This window comes from Passer domesticus, chromosome 14, assembly GCF_036417665.1.
Source record: "Passer domesticus isolate bPasDom1 chromosome 14, bPasDom1.hap1, whole genome shotgun sequence".
NCBI classification, from domain to species: Eukaryota; Metazoa; Chordata; class Aves; order Passeriformes; family Passeridae; genus Passer; species Passer domesticus.
This window is the reverse complement of record NC_087487.1, coordinates 6,783,557-6,800,753: the sequence shown is the minus strand read 5'-3', so window position 1 is coordinate 6,800,753 and position 17,197 is coordinate 6,783,557. Positions and strand designations below refer to the sequence as shown.

The 17,197-nt window shown below is 39.0% G+C and overlaps 1 protein-coding gene across 3 annotated transcripts in view; it reads right to left on the bottom strand.

The window, feature by feature from the left end:
- The window catches only part of ALDH1A2 (aldehyde dehydrogenase 1 family member A2), a 178,019-nt gene that overhangs the window by 90,887 nt on the left and 69,935 nt on the right, over positions 1 to 17,197 (bottom strand). Inside the window, exons 1-2 of one of the 3 annotated variants that reach the window (XM_064389237.1) lie at positions 10,476 to 10,592; positions 10,048 to 10,163 (exon numbers count right to left, since the gene is read on the bottom strand). The exons of the other annotated variants lie outside the window; for them this stretch is intronic. The gene's annotated coding sequence lies outside the window, so the exon portion shown is untranslated. Of the gene's footprint in view, positions 1 to 10,047; positions 10,164 to 10,475; positions 10,593 to 17,197 lie in introns of those variants that run through there. 3 annotated transcript variants of the gene reach the window in all.

The window sequence follows — 17,197 nt, the reverse complement described above, 5'->3', positions numbered from 1 at the left end:
GTCTGCAGAGGGATTACAGAGGTAGAACCTGTCTGAGGGCTCCCTCAGCTCTGAAAAGCACTTACTCTTCCACTGACACCAACATCTAATATGAAATATCTGTGCAGAAAATAAAAATAAACAGCTAATTAACCAGAAGTAATCAATTCAATCCAAAATGGTAGGGGCAGGTTATCACTTGTGTTAGAATTTTTCACAGTCAGTAGGCTCCATATGCATCACTGTATTGCTTCTTCAATCCCCATGGAAAACATGGGAAAAAGGAGAATACAGGTCAGGAATGAGAAAAGGACAGTTTATTTATACAGCCTACTCAGGGACTAGCCCACACTCGCTGTATGCCTGTGCATTGGCCAAGGTACATAAAGTTGTTCATTTTCTCAAAATCCTTTTGGTCACAACATGTTCTGTCTATAAAACAAAATCTTGTTTCTCCTACTCATGCCATTCCTCTGCACGGAATTTCTGTATGAGTGACATTTACTTGCCTGAAGTTATTAACATGCAAATCTTAAGCAGTGACACACTAGTGTGATAGCATAACAATGTCTTAAATATGCTCTCAAATTGCTGTCAATTCTGTGATTGCTTAAAGAATTTAAATTTTAATTAATCATTCAATATTTTGTAAATTCTTTGGGGACACATGGTATTAATACCACAATTCATCCTAGATTCACAAAAGCCAGAATTTCATTCAGTAACAAGATGTTATAGACCTGTCTGTGACTGACAATTTAAATTTCAAGGAATGAATTCCTGCTTTCAGGACAAGCCTCAGCTGATTCTTTACTACAAAAACGTAATAATGTAATGGGAACAATAACAATCACCTCATTCCACAAACTTATACAGGCATTAGCTGTTTTATAAAAAACAAAAGTATTTTGACTTTGCATGAACCATGCAATTTCCTAATATCAACTGATATTCAGTGGTCACACTTATGTTAAACTAATAATAATAACGGTTGGCAACAATTTTTTCTAGCTGAAAGATGTTTTGATTAATGAGTTAATAGTAATCAGTCTTGATTTTAATGTTGAAAGAAATTCATTTCAGGGTATTGTTCAACTTTCATTTTGGATTTGGGGTTTTTTTTTGGGAGCATTGTGTTTGTTCTTTAGGGCTAAACTTAGTACTGGAGTAATATGGAAAGCTGAAAATAGTACTGAGTTAAAAGTTGGCTACTGCATGTTGTTTTATTGAAGTCAGTGAAATTATTCACAGTGGGGGAAATACAGGCAAGGATAAGTGATCAGAGATCTGAGCTCAGAGTATGGCAGAAATTGTATTTTCTTGGAGTTTTGTCTATGGATCTGGATGTTCAAGTACTGTGGTTCAAAATAAATACAGTCAATTCCTAATAAATGCATTCCAGTGCTATTTTTATATATAAAAAGGAAACCTCCCTTCTGGCACCTAAGGACTTAAGAAATAAATAGCTGCCTGTTATGACCCACAATGTTTTACAGCCTCGTGCTGGAAGAACAGATGGACTAACAAGCTGGATTCCCAGAGCTCAGCCCCTGTGGCAGATCCTGCAGCTCAGCAGCAGTGCCAGAGCAGAGCAGTGGGCAGTGCCAGGCCAGTGCCACCCACAGCACCAGGGCTCCCTTCTCCCCTCCTGCCTGCAGCCTGCCCAGGAACAATTTCTGCCACTGCTTTCCCACTGCTCTAACAACAGCCAGAGCCCAGGTGGGATATTTTGCTGAAGTTCCTCTCCAGATTGCTCTTAGGCATAGATGGATTACATCAGATTTGTCCTGCAGGGCTCACAAAATGCCCCTGGCTAATTTATCAACCTTCTCTACAGATTTGCAACAGGGGCATGCTTTGCTTGTTTCATTAAAAAAGCACAGGAAAACCCTGTGCTGTGGGAGCAAGGGAAAGGATAGGTGCTTCAAATTTACTCTGAGAACCACAAAAGAAAAACAAAAAGAAAAACCGAAACAAACACACAAACCCCCAACAAAAGTATATGAAGTGGCAGCAGGCATTTTGTCCTCTATCATCCTGATGAACCTCAGCAGTCTTGGGACTTTCTGTTCTCCTTCCCTTCTGCCAACACTGTGTGCTGTGCTGTGTCTCCATACAGCACATACATCTCCAGAGATTTAAATACAGCCTGCTTTCCTCAGTTACTTATGAATCTTACAAAGTTCTCATGAGAGCACATTCAAGTTTCACCTCACATGCTTGTTTTTTTGGCAGTTGCTTGCATTTTTTCCCCACTGTTCCCACCAAACAACCTTGTGCTGGAAAGTACAACAATTAACTGTAACTTCCAGTAACAGCTGCTGTTTTTCTGCTTAGCACAATTCTCTGCATCAGGAAATACTTCTTTAAAACATGCACAATTTTAAAAGACTTCTTCTTCAAACCACTATTAAAAATAAATCAGGATCATCCAGGAAGGAAAATGCAGCACCCATCAGTTAATACTTTGGATTTTTGTCTTCTATTTTGCATTTGTAAGTTGTTAAACAAATATATTTAATTATTGTTCTGTGAGTGTTAGTGCCTTTGCTTGTTTGCACACTCTAATAGCATAGTCTCAGAGGAGAAAGTAGTAGATAAATATTTTTACCATGGAGTTTCTTTGTTTATTTGAATCAAATATTAGAGAAATCCATAAGCTGGACATGACACATTTATATAATTTTTCTCTCTTTGTTGACTTCCTTCCAAAGGTGTCTCCAAGATAAGGAATATGAATAACCAGCAGCTTATATCAGCAATGATTTCTGATCACCTCTCAGACACACATCTCAGGTGCAAATTCTGACATTCTCAGTACCACTAAGAGGACCAGTTTAAGCACATTAATACTATTATTTCCCCAGCATTAGGCACAGAAGAGTCTAATAGATGAAGAATACTTTCCACACCCTCAGAAATAACAGTACTTGGTTTCACTGCACAACTCTTCTCAGGAAACCTTGCCTGCCTTCCCATTATAAACACGGCTCTGAATGAAAAAGCAGCAAAGTAAACAATATGTTAAGACTTGAAAAGTCAGCATCTGAATAGAAGGAAATGAACAATCTCAGCCAGAACTGAACAGATGCAACAATTTCTGTAGCATGACTGAGGCATCAGATAACAAACATGAAGCCCAAGCAGCAGCACATGCTTGGCAGCAAGCCCTGCTAAATTAAAGAGGCAGGTGTTTTGTTAATGCCTCTTAAATAGACTTACAAAATTAATTTATTTTAGAATAAAAGGACTAAATTGTGGTGGTGGTGTTTTCCATAGTAGAGGAACAAAATTTGATGATTTGAACATCTTTAAATTATTGAAACAAGGAGGGGGGGGGGGAAATCAAGGGTGGGGCACGGTGGGGGGAAGAATGGAAATCTCAGTGGACAAAAAGGAAAGCACAGTAGTAACTCACTCAATAGTTATAAAGACAACAACTTTCATCTTCATTTCCATCTCAGATGTTCAAGACATTAGCAACTGATGGCTGCACTCTGCAGGAGACTTCTGCTACACAGCCACTCTGCCACCTAAGGCAGGAAGCCTGACTGGCTTCAGTGCAGAGAGAATTCCATCCCATACACGTGTATTCCCCTGGGGGGTCATGCTTTTCAGGGTATAGAATCAACATGTTCCTGAAGATGCTTGCACTGTGGAACAGTTATCAGAAAACAAATAAAAAGAGTTGAATCCAGCTGCCTGATTTTCATGGAATCTCAGGGCATAAAGCAAGTGCAAAGGCTCCTCCAGCAAGTCTTGGAGGAGGAAAGCAGAACAGAAAAACTTTGATGCAGAACATTGTCTTCACAGCTATGAATGCATCAAAGTCACAGGCCATTTGCAAATGTAACATATATGCAAATACCCTTAGCACCTCAGAGGCTTCTAATCCAAGAAAATACATGATGGCTGAACAAAATATGGATATGAACACACACACATTTCAATCTGTTCTGACACAAAAAGACAAAATCCTTCCTTAAAATGGAAGCCATTTTAAGCCCCATTTGCTATCACAGGTGGTTCTCTGAAATTCAACCACACATTTTAAAGCAACTAAAATCTACCTAAAATATTCACCACACCTGAAAGTGGACTTATAGCCTTTTCTTCTTCCAAGTTTTTCACCTGCTTTTCTGATACAACTGGCAGCAAGCCTCTGCTTCTCTCTTGGGCTCCTGTCTTGCATAAGTCTTTCACACCCACTCAGCATCAGACCCCACACAAAATATTCCATTTACATGAAGAAAAAATAAACAATTTTGAGGCAGATTTCAACATACATGTGGTTCCATGCAATTTCAAAACATATATTGCTAGTAAAGTGGACTTCCAACAATTCAAATGACAATTATGTTCCTTTCCCTTGCCTTTGATCAGATGTGTTGCTTACAACAACCTGGCAGAACAATAATTATCTCACTAGGGCAGATCTGCACTACACAGGATTTGGATTTCCTGCTAGGGAAATCCTAGAACAAGAGGCATAGTTCAGGTATTGATGGATTTTATTTGTGGTAAAAGATTGACCCTGAGAAACACTGTATTCCAGGATGTGATGCATAAATCACAATCAGCTTGCCTTCTAGATTTGGGACAAAGTGTTTAGGCCGAACAGAGTTCTTCTTTGTACATCTGGCTTCAGGTAGTTTCATTAGCAATTAGAAAGCCAGAGGCAAACATATTCCTAAAAGATATTAAGTGAACTTCAGAGTACAGCTATCCAGGGAGAACAAGGAGTGTCAGAAGCTCTCTTCACATGTAGAAACTTTACTTCGTGCCCAAATAGCAGCTGTGTGCAGCTTAGAAAAGTGAAACGTTGTAAAAGAACTATGACCTGAGCCTCTCTGGTGTTGTTTTAATGTTACCATGACTGAGATAACCATACCCAAAAATAACTAGCTTGTTTTACTCTCAAACTTATTAAAAAAATAAGTTTGTAATATCACAGTCTCTGGCTGTGAACTTTGCTACTGTCATAATTTTCACTGAGGCCCCTGAAGGTGTTCTCCTCTGTTCTAACTCTTCAATATTTATTTTTAAATAAACACAAAGGAGGCCCTTTCCCATGTGCTCTTATTTGGCCTGATAATAAACACATCTTCCTTCATGATCATCTCCCTCCTGTGCCCTGGTATACACAGTGATGCTCCCCACAGGCATGTGGTGTGCTGGGCTGTGGGAGAGCAGTGTCACACACCAGGCTTCTAAAAATAATGCAGCTGAGTCAGCTCTGGAGGGCTTCATCCCACAAACCCTCCTCCTACAGTGACTTTGGGAAGTTTTTCACTGTCAGAACAGTCCTTTATTCTGTAGGGCAGCTTTATCCAAAGCAGTGTCCAGCACAAAGGCTCTAGTGCTACCTCAGCTTCACTGCTGAAGGAAGAGGACCACCAGCCTACCTAGGAGGGGTTCAGTGCTGACTAAAGGTGTCCAGCTGACCTGAGGGCCAGATAAAAGCTTAGACTGGGAAAAAAAAGATCTATTGTAGCATTTAAGCATAAGGAGATTCCTCAGGCATGTAACTTGTCTGCTGAGCATCTCCGGCTGACAGGTATTAAAGACACACACAGAGGAGGTGAATGTAAGTTGTCAAGGCTGTTGCCATAAGCATTTACCTGTCAAAGAGAAGCTCTTGGTGAAAGGCAGCCCTTTAGAGAACACTTTTCCAGAGTATCAACACTGCAGCACCATCTAGATTATTTTCTCTGTTGTGCATCAAAAGCCACAGCACTTTTAAGAATTATTAATAGCCCCATACTCACTAGTAGATTTTTTTTTTTAGCAAAGCCTGTTTTTAAGTTTCATTTGGACAGGATGTTGTTTATCACCACTGCTTAGTATACTATTTTTTCAAGACTGTGACACAGTGCTACAAATGCTAGAGAGCCATTATTTTGACATAAAATATACATTGTGAGTGTGATGGGTATGGCAAGATCACATTAATTTTGAACATTTTGTTTATCTCAGTCTTGAATATATGGACTATGTATTCATCTGGCTGCTTGCTTATTTGAATGTCTTAATTAGGATATTTTGAAAATCTTAATGGCTCTTAAAGTAATTCATAAGAGTAAGGTCTATTGTGTTTTCACAGAGGTGTGGCTCCTGTAGTCAGCAGCAAAGTGTGAAATGGAGTGAGCAAATGCAATGCACATAGGAAATGGCACCCTTGGGTCCTCTGTGCCCAAATGGTGAGGACAGTAATTGGGATGTAAGGGCCGAGTGGTTACATTTTTTTGCTACGTGTGTGTGGGGTGTTAAGCACAATGATGAGGCCCCATAGTCCTGAGATGATAATGACCACAGCTTTCCTGTGCTACCCCATCATAATCCTCAATCCTGAACTCAGCCCTCTGGTGGAGGGGAGATATATTAACCTGCACCATTTATGCGCTCCCCGATCTCTCTGAAAATGCTAATATAATAGAGTTTCTAACTAATGCTGAATATGAAGGCTGGTTTTGGTGACTGGATGGATTTCCAGTAAACTGAGATCACCATGATCCAGGCACACATCTTCAGTTCCCTAGAGAAGTACACAGCATAAGCTTACCAAAAGAAGAAAATAATTCTTTACATTTTACACTGAAAGAACCAAACTTAGTTATATCCAGAGATATAAGACCCAGTTGGAAAACTGTGGTATACTTGGAAAGGCCATCTGAGCAGGACTACAATGTTCATACCCCATTACCAGGCCCAAATTACATTGTTTGTGTATGCCTGAAAAACTTCATGCTGCTTTTGGACAGGATGACGAGTATCTCTGGGGAGCACCGTGAAAAGGTCATGTGTATCTCACAAGACCATCAAAAATCCCTAGACTTTTAGCAAACACATTAATTCATGTTGAATAGCTCACATTCCAGCTATAGTTCTATTTTTAGGTTATTTGTTGCGCTTATATAAAGAAGTGCCACTAGTTTTGAAGCATTTTTAAAGACACAAAGGTAGCTGTTCTGTTCTATGCAAGAGGCTGTGGGGGAAGAGGCTGCTTCCACTACACCACCAGCTGCCAGCTAATGGAGCTGCAGGGAAGGAGCCAGAACATGGCAAAGTGACCCGTGCTGGAGTGTGAGCTTAATGCTCCACAGTGAGCTGGGGAGCTCCTTGTTAAACTGATCCATTGTTTTGTCCTCCTGGGAACCTTAATAAAATCCTGACAGCAAAGCAAATGCTCATTACTGAAAGAGCACATCAGTATATCTCAGGTCAGCAATGACCTGAGCTAATGGTTTACTCCTTGATCAATATCTGATATTTTCCTAATGGATAACTACTTTTTCCTATTGCAGTGTTGAAGGGCCAAAAGTTAGAGAGGCAAGGTTTGCCCAGGAAAAACAGAACAGTCCCTTAAAATCATTAACATATCCAGAATACAGCAAAAGTACTCTACAAAATGGTGGAGACAGCCACCAGGCAGAGCTGTGATAAGGATTTCTAATGGGCACAGACAAATTGCAATGACACTTTGAATTTGGTAGCCAAGTTATGGAAACCTACACATGATTGTTTTCCTCAAGATTTGTTCTGCAAAAAAGCACTTTCCAAAGAACCCCGAGTGATGTTTTTCTGTATAACCACATTCAGAATAGATTAACTACAAAGCAGCAGGGATAAAGCAGGCTACTGGCATGAATTAAGTATATGGAAGCATGACTGTTTAAATGATAGCTAGGCCAAAATTATGGGCTCTACTAAATATGACTTAAAACTGGGTCTTCATCCAGAATTATATGTCTTTTATTCACTAGAAAGCGCCACAATAAACCGAGACCTGTTCATTGTCCTGTTCAATTATTGCAAAATGGAACCATTGTCCTGTTCAGTTCTTCAAAAAGAGAATACTGGAACTGTAACATGGTCAAATTGTCCTCTTTTGAGCCTCTGATAATAGAATTAAAACACACCATGTGATAACTTACACTTTTCCCCTATTAATTCCCTCACTACCAGCCTTGCAAACTGTCTATCTTCTCAGTATTGAAGTAATTGGCTTAAAACAGTAAACATGAACACCACATAATGGAGCACAAAGTATTTAAAATATGCCAAGGTATTGATATTTTCTGGTTTCTAGGCAGTTTATAGATAGGTAAGCAAATTTAGGAGCCCAGGATTGTAAAGCACGTCCATCAAAAAGTCACTGAATTAAACAATAACACATAGCCAGAAAATATCTTCCAAAGACCAAAGAGAATAAAAATTATGTAAACCAGGCAATGAAAAGAGATCACTTGAGACATGTGTTCTATATCCCTGTCAGCTTAGGAGTACTATGAACATGAAATATTACCAAAATACTTGATTATACCATAAGAAAAGGTAGCCTAATTGTGCAGACTAATACCAGAAGCTGTATGCAAATGTATAATCTTAGCACGTTGCTCAATGCTGCTACAAATGGTATTTGATCTTGTGGGACCACAAGTTTCTTGTCACTCTAGTTCCTTTTTTATCACCTCATGATTTTTAACCAGAGCAATGTTTCCAGAGTCCCCGTTACCAATAGAGAATTATACATACCCCTAAGCATATGCTTATGAGAAGCAGCATATCAAGCTCATCACTTAATTACTTGATAGAAAATTATGTTTAGACAAAAGATATAATGACAAACTAATGAGTTCCCAGGACAGCTGAAAATAGTGGTGCAGTGCAACCTGCATATTTGTGATCCAGAAGTTTGTTTTGGTTTGCCTTACGTTCAGAGCAAGACTTAAAACTCAAATCAAATCACAGTGGTTCTCACAAATTTGCCTTAGCTTTTATAACAGTAATTAAAAGCAAACATTCGTGGCTTGAAGTTCATATAAGAGTAGGAAAACATACTCCAGAATCCTCTGAATTATGCAAATTATAAAAAATACACTTATCCATGGTTCAAAGTTCACAGCAGAAAATAAAAACAGTGCTCTACAACTTGAGTCAATATCAAATTGACTGAGTATATCCCCAAATTCAAGACATGCGTTAGAATGTTTAGTTTCCCTAAAATCTGCCCAACCATTTGGAGCTGAGTGTAGAGTGATGATTTTGAACTGCAGTCACAATTTATTGACTAGGCCCATATTTGCCATAGAAATTGATACAGTGCAATAACTTAGGGCTTTACTACCACTGAAAACAAGCTGACTGATTTTAGAGCAGGTTTTGAATTGAGTTCTCCATGGGCACACATAAATCACCTCTCTACTTTATCTAGCTCAATACTTCCTAGGATATAACTGCATTTTCTTGGGGATTTGCACATTTCAAGGATAACTGATCGTTCCTTTCCTACTAGATTGTTTTGATCTAGACTTACATGAATTACTTGCATACTTCAGTTGTGCTGTGCTTATAATCATGCCAACTAAAATTATGGAGTCAATATTTAATCTGTTTATCTCATGGTAATAGCCAACACTGTCAGCAGTAAAGAATGCATCAGAACAGGGTGCTTCAGTCAAACTCTTTGGAAATGTGCAATACTCAGAGTAGTTGCCAGCATTTCCATTGACAAGTCAGATTCTGAAAACTATAAACAGAGAGGGAAACATTTTTAACAGCTAACCTTCAGCAGATAGCCCTCACTTGAAAGCAATTTGTACCTTTTATAAATATCAGCCCATAAAGACATGATGACATGTTTTAGTCTCAGTGAAACACGTTGCAGAAAACCTTGGCACAGTTTACTTAACTCCTCTTATAGATGTAAACCATATTTGACCTCCTCCAAGACACTTCCAAATACCACATTCACTCTCTCACTGGGGAAAACACCTAACCAGTACTTCTTCCAAGATTATGAATTGATTTTAATTTTCAGGTCTTTTTGAGTTCAAATTCAAGGGACCTAATCAATTCAGTTTTGAAATACAAGTGGTACAAATTTATATCTCATTTCCTAGTTTGAATTGATTTCTAAAGACTAGCCTATAGATTACTCTTGAACTCTTTCAAGTTCTTCAAAAGTCAAGACTGCAAATCAAGTAGTGTCTGTTCTACATGAAATGAAAAACTTATCCCAAGCTGTGACTAAAAATGAAGTAATGTGGACACTTTTTAAAGGCTTACCTGTTATCCAAGAGCAAGGGTGAGAAGAAAATAGAGAAGTCTCTCCAAAGCTTGAGTGCCCGTATTGCAGAAGGCAAGACACAAAAAGGAGTCACATCTGGTAAAACCTACAAGAACTAGAGGGAAAGAAAGGGATCCCTAAAACTGTGATAGAAGAAGCTCTGAAGAAAAAGCTCAAAATCTGTCATGTATTTTGAAAGAGCTGTGAGGCCATACAAACCCAGGGACACTCAAAGCAGACACCCCCATAAGACACGGCAGTTTGGTGAAATCAGGAGACCTCCTCTTTGCTTTTTCAGCCTCACCAGCCATACTTGCTAAGACGCAAAGGAAACAAGACGCAGCTGTGGCCAAAAGGGAGAGAAGAAAACTTGGAGCAAAAATTCTTAAAATTGGAAGTGCTAAAGCCTTTGGCTGAATGCACATACCTGGGTCCTCAAGCAGCTGAGCAGGAGTTGCTATCTAAAAAAAAGCTACCGTTCTCCAGAGACACCACCACGCTCCTTGCACAGCTGGCTGAAGACACTGGTTTGGGTCTCAGCAGTTACACAGATTTATCAACAGGGCTTCAGCTGGGGCTTATGAGTCCCACCTGTTCCTGCAATTCATTGGCCAAGGAGCACCTGCTGGCACCCTGCCCACACCAGCCTTCTGCCCCAGCTGGGGGCTGGGCTGTCCTGAGGTAACTTTTCTGTTCCCATCACAAAGTACAAATCCTGTTATTGTTGGTACTATTTATAATTCTTGATTAAGCAACTGAAGGCTGAGTAATTGCTGATTCCAGCATGTGGAAGGTCTCAGCCCTGCAAGGATTTCAAAACCAGTATCACAGACTAAAAGCCCCTCTCTGCAAATAAATCTCGTTCCCATGAAAACTGCTTTTTCTGCAAATTAGCATTTGCTAACTGCCACAGGAGTCCTGCAGCCAAACTTCCTCCCTTGCTGTCATCACCATGGCCTACTAAAGGGAAACTTCATGATGCTTTAAAATCAACTTTTTGGTCGTCTCAGAGAATCTCAAGATTTTCCAAGCAATTCTGCTAGTTGAGTGGCAGATTACACATAGGAGAGCTTAGTCCTCAAAAACCCCTGCCACATGTTTGTTCTTCTGCCTGGGTTTGCCTTGAGCAAAACACCTGAGCCCCTGTGACAGTTTGAGCACAGAGAGCTGGTTACCTTTGTGCTTAAGGTGTGCCCAGTTAGAGCCTGAGCTGGTCTCGCTATGCTGGCAGGTAACTTGTATTTGTTGAACTTAAAACCACTATAACTAGGCTGGCAAAAGCATTTCAGTGTAGAAAAAGCAATTTCACCCAAGGGCAATAAAAAAACAGCCAAGATATAGTTCCTAAATTCTCTGTATCCTTAGCCACGGTTGCCTGCAGTTGATGTTGCTATGCTTTTTTCTGGGCAAACATGTCAAGCCACTTTCTGCTGAAAGAAGTTCAGCCAAATTTCAGCCAAGCGGGAAAATGTTTTTACAAAACTACACAAATCTGCAGTGGGGAAAATGGTCTCATGTAGTGAGCTATCCTATTATTAAACTTGGGAGAAAGCTACAAAGCCTTGTGTCAGAATTCAGCACCACTGAAACATCACAGAGGCCACAGACCTGCCTAGTAGGTTGTCAATTTTTTAAAGAAACACATTCCATAGGCCATAGATGAGTGAATCAACATAGATCTGTGGCCTTAGATGAACTCTGAATGTCCCCAAAACCTTGCAAATGCAGGCCAAAGCCCCAAGTCACCAGAGCACAGATTTAGCTTTATGTCAACCTGACTTACAATGTTTACATAGTATTTGCTGAATGGGAATAAGCTTTGGAAAAAAGATGAGGCTCAGTGTAAAAGACTGTGCCTTCATCTGGCATCTGAAGATTTTACAGGATGGAAATCTGGACAATGTCTTAGAAAAAAAATCATAAAAATTAACAGTTTGGCATCACACAGAGAATATTCTGCTGGGGCTGTGTTCATGCTTCTTACTCTGTTTCCAATTAACTTGATTTTAGAGCAATGGATGCTCTCCAAAAATTTACATAAATAACAAATACAGTGAAAACTACAGATTTCCTAGGGTGTTTTAATTTAACATTAAACAGATGCATTTGCCCTAAAGACTAAATTCAAAGTTTGCTGTCTTAAAGCATTTAAACCATTTACAATGGAGAACTTCCTATCTAGAAGGAATATGCCCCAAGAGATTCATATGCCTGCTTGGAACTATTCAATATGGCCAATATTTTAAAAGCTTATAGCCAGGTCAAGCCCTGTGGTGCATTCATCCATCATTGGTATGAAGATATGATTATCAGATTCTCCAAGAAATAAGTATTTATGAAATGTTCCCATGAGCATAACCTGCAGGGCCTGCTCAGGTACCAAACCTGTTGAAATGGATTTCTCCCTGAAGGAGGTATCCCCCTATTTAGTTACCCCCAGGTACTCATGCCTTTGGCTCCTAAATCTCCCAGTGTCCCACAGTGGTTGGGGAGCTCTGGCTGAAAGGGAAAGCAGACACAGGTAAACTGAGCCAGGGAAACTCGTGCTTGGAAGAGCACAAGCAAGAGCAGGACCTGGCAGAGATGGGGTGGGGAGCCCAAGCTGCTGGGTCATGCAGGAATAAAGGAAAAACATCTCAGCCAAGGAGTTTGGACAGCAAGGGTAGGGATGAACTTTCACAGAAATAGATACAAATATTCAGGTCTTGGCAGGCACTACTTTGGAGATTCATCTTCCCCTTCAGATGTATCTATACATGACTACTCTTTTGGCATCCTCTTAAATAATTTCAAAGCAGACTAGTCATGTACTTTGCATGCAAGCCAGGGTATTATACACTGAAAAAGGGAGAGAATATTTTAGTAGATCCATGTGATTCACTAAGAATCAGTAACTTCTCGTGGAAAACTCTCACTGAGTCTGCTGAGAGCCTGTGTTTTTTCCTTCTTCCCTGTTATTTATTTATTAAGGAGATTTGGATGACAGCAAGGTTATTTTTTTCTTGAAGTTCAATTTCTTCTCCTTCATCTAAAACCACAAGCAGCTGACTGTGAAATTGCAATTCCTCATGATGAAAGAGAGAACATTTGCAATAAGACAATAAAGGAAGGCTGTTTAAGGTCAGAAGGAAGCATCACGTTTTCAAAACAAGCAAGATATGGTGCTTGAAGGTATAAAAACTATATTATCTGAAGATTTATAAGGATAACTGGATCTTTAAACAATGTTGGTATTTTCTGGCACTTTTCCTGCAGCTTTCTGCAAAATCCTTAACACTGGAAGAACTCTCTTGATTTCTTCTACGGTTTTCTGGTAATTACACCAGTCCATTTTATCCATATTCCTGATGCTTTCTAGGAATTCACCTTCTGCTTTCTAAAAATTCATTCACTGCTTCCTAGGAATTTTCCCACTACTTTCTAGGGCTTCCTTACATTTTAGAAATTCTGATAATTTCTAGGAATGTCCTGGCTGTTTTCTGGGAACTTTTCCTACACAATTTTCAGAGAGTGTTCTAGGAATTCACATGCTGCTTTCTGGGGATGTTCCTGATGCTTTCTAGTACTTCTCTCCCTGTTTTCGATTATTTTTTTCCATCTTTCTAGAAATTCCCTACGTCTTTTCAGAGAACCTCCTGTCAGCAGTAGGAGAAGGGATGCTCAGAGAAGGAAGCTGTGAACAACCACAGTGCAGACAGGACTGGGCCCCATGGCAGCCTCTTGGGGCCAGCAGAGCAGAACTGGGACAGTGGCTGTTCCATCAAAGGGCAAGGAGCCCAAAGGCAAGGAGCAAGTGGTGTCCAAAGTCAGTCCAGGAAATCCCAATGAGTATTCAGGAACAGCAGGAAATGGGGTTTGAAACAGGCACACCTCTATGGTGTAGCTCACACAGACACATTTTGGGGATTGGCAAACATCCTCGTGGAATAATTTCTGCATTCAATGTTTTGTACAATAACTTATAAGAAACTCTGTATTCCCTATACAATGATGAATGGCTTTAAATTTTTAACACCAAAAATTCTGAAATGTAAATTTCAGAATTTTCCATTTATAATCCATTACAGAACTGGGATGTGGGCTGTTTCTTTTTCCCTTTGGAAACGCATGAGAATTTATTTTGATGCAAAATTATTTCATCATAAACTCAATTTAAAGGTATGGCTTCTCGAGTTGTACTTTCTTCTGTTTGCTACATTACTAATTTACTGGTACTAAAATATTTAGACCATGCACTAAAAGTTACTTTCATAATTCCTGTCCATGTAGTAGAAAATAATTATTATGGGTTCCACTACAGGACTCTTATACTTGCTGAAGTTTAAAGCTGATTAACACAAATATTTGATAAGAGTTTTATTACTACTGATGTGTTACTCAGTTCCTTTGCTATTTATAGACAGCTGGCCAAACATTTTTCAAAATATGTTTGAAAGCGCTTGGATTCACCTAGAGTCCAAGCTGATACCTTGTGTGGGAGTGAAGAATGAATTTTAAGTGCAGTCTTGACATTTGAGGTGTATCCTCATTGCATAATGAAATATGAGGCATATATTACACAAAAGCACATTTTTCCTGAGAGCTTCTATTTCTTTAAATTCCATTGTTTAATATTTCATATGTAAAAGGTGGGAACCACTAAGTATTTAGCACATACACACACAAGAGAACAAACCTTCCTACACATAATTTGCCAGCTGCTACACAAGCTGTTAAAATACTTGTGCATATAATTTTCACTGCTCTGTGTTGGATGCTAAAGGTTGGACATTCCTCACTACAAAATCACTACTAGAGACAGAATTCTACAGCAGAGGACAGAACTATTCACTGCCCATCAGTCTGAAATACACTGCAAATGCTCTTGTAACTCAAGTGGTGAAGTAGAAGCCAGGACTCCATAAAATTCCTGTGCCCCTGAGCCTGGTTTGTGGAGATGTGTTATGCACTAAAACCATCTTGAAAGGATACTTGTCAACTTCTTTAGACCTCAGACTCTGTGAACTATTTAAAATACATGTAATGTCCCGCAAATGCTGTTAGGATGTGAAGTATACACGTTCTAACAAAGTTTAGCACTACTTGTGAAGGACCTGTTATTTCTTTCAACCCCTATTATAATATGAATTTGGACTTTCATGTCTTAAGAACATAAAACAAAAATGTAATGTAGGTAGTGATATTTTAGAAGTACTTGTTCTGGTAACTGATGCTATATTCTTGGGGGCAGCTGTTCATACAGTGTATGGGAAGGTGTTTAAAACTGTTTATGCAGATCTGCCTTGGGAGTCATTCTCACTGAGCTTTGCTACAGGTGCTCTAGGAGAGAGAAAATTGCTGCAATTCAGCTTCTGCTTATGGTCATCTAGAAAACCATGGTATGGCTTAGTCTCTTTATCATGAGGCTCTTGATGTATTTGCAAAGGCAGTTAAGAAAATAATCTTTAGTAAATACAATTTCAAATTTCTAAAAACCTCTAATTTCTACCTCTTTGCAGACCATTTGTATTAGTCTACAGCAGACTCTAACCCACAGCACCAACCAGCCAAGGTGCCAAATAAGTTATGCAAAATGTCTTCAAGGAACTGAGACAGTTTTGAAAATTATAATTGTATTAGTATTCGCCTAAGATTATGGCTCTGCAACTAGGTGAGCAACCTACCAAAAATCAGTGAAAGTCTGCAAAAGCATATAGACCTGATGCTGCTTTCATGTGCAGTGTGATAAATCAGGAGTAAGCCCAATGAAAGCATTAAGGTTACACAAATGCAAAGCTCACATAAGTGAAAGGAAAATCAAGGCAGCATTTCTACTGAATTGTGCATTTTTCTCTTCAGAATGCATACAAAGAATACTTTTAAATTTCTAACATGTGCATGTGAAATAGCTGCAATACCCAATTTGTAATCCTCAGATTTCATATTCACATGATGAATCTACGTTGTCACAACAGAATAAATATCCTTGAACACATGTGAGTATTTTTTGCTGTCTACAGAATTCAGAAAAATGAAAAGTAGACAAAACAGCATTTTTGGCATATGAATATGCTTGCCAGGTTTTAGGACAAAACATTTCCCTGCCAAACTCTGCTCCTTTCCCAAGTCATAAACAAACATCATAAAATAGTCTTACATAACTGCCAACCAAATTTTCTTTTTAAAATCTAATTCAGTCTTTTGTGCTATAGACAAAACCATTCTGTTTACCATGTGTCTTTCCATCCTCACTGAATTTGATTACACGACAGGCTCCTAATTTAAAGACCACTGAAATCCACAGAAACATTTATATTCATTACAAACTATTTTTTTCCATTTGAGTTAGAAAAACAGAGCAAGAAAATCTCATGTAGTGTGGTCTTCTGTAGATTATCAGTGCAGCCAGTGGCAGATTTGTGAAGAACTGGGTGCTCCTTACTTGGGAGCATATAATTTTACATAATTTTAATAACTTATCCTGGGAGAGGTGAAGCTGGCCATCTATTGCAAACAAGTACTGCAGGATTTGACCAGTCAAAGGGACTTTTTGTTTGCTTTCCCTGTTTGTTCTGTAATGCACACAGTGGTTGGAAGATGGAGGGGTTTCTGTAGGCTTTGAGAAATAACATGAGCTACAGTGGCCTGAGAGGTTTCTGCCTTCAATAAAACTACACACCTATCAGCACATAAACTGAGCCTTCAGCTGCACCTTTCTAAATAAAAACTTTCTTCCCACACAGTTCCAATCAGCTGAAAGGTGACGCAAAGAACTTTCAAGGAGAGGTCAGTTTAAAGGAATGATTATACTCTCTGTCTTCTCTTTTTTATTTTACAGAATTATTTAAAATTCTGCCAACAAATACATTATTTTTCCCTAAATTTTAAGATAAATGTGTAACCATTTTACTTCAATTAATGGATTTCTAGCAGCCAGTTAGATACCACAGCCCATTATCAATTAGTGAAAAATGTATCTTATGCAGAACTTAGATTATCTGGAGCATCAGATACTGATTCAAAAACTAAAAACACCAGAGTACTTACTCTTTTCAAATTTTGCAGGGCAGAGTTACAGCTTCAAAAGTCATGGAAACATTCTTCAGAGACAGTCTCCAAGAGACAACACTGCTCACCAGAATGGGAAATAATGCTCTGTATTTCTAGAAT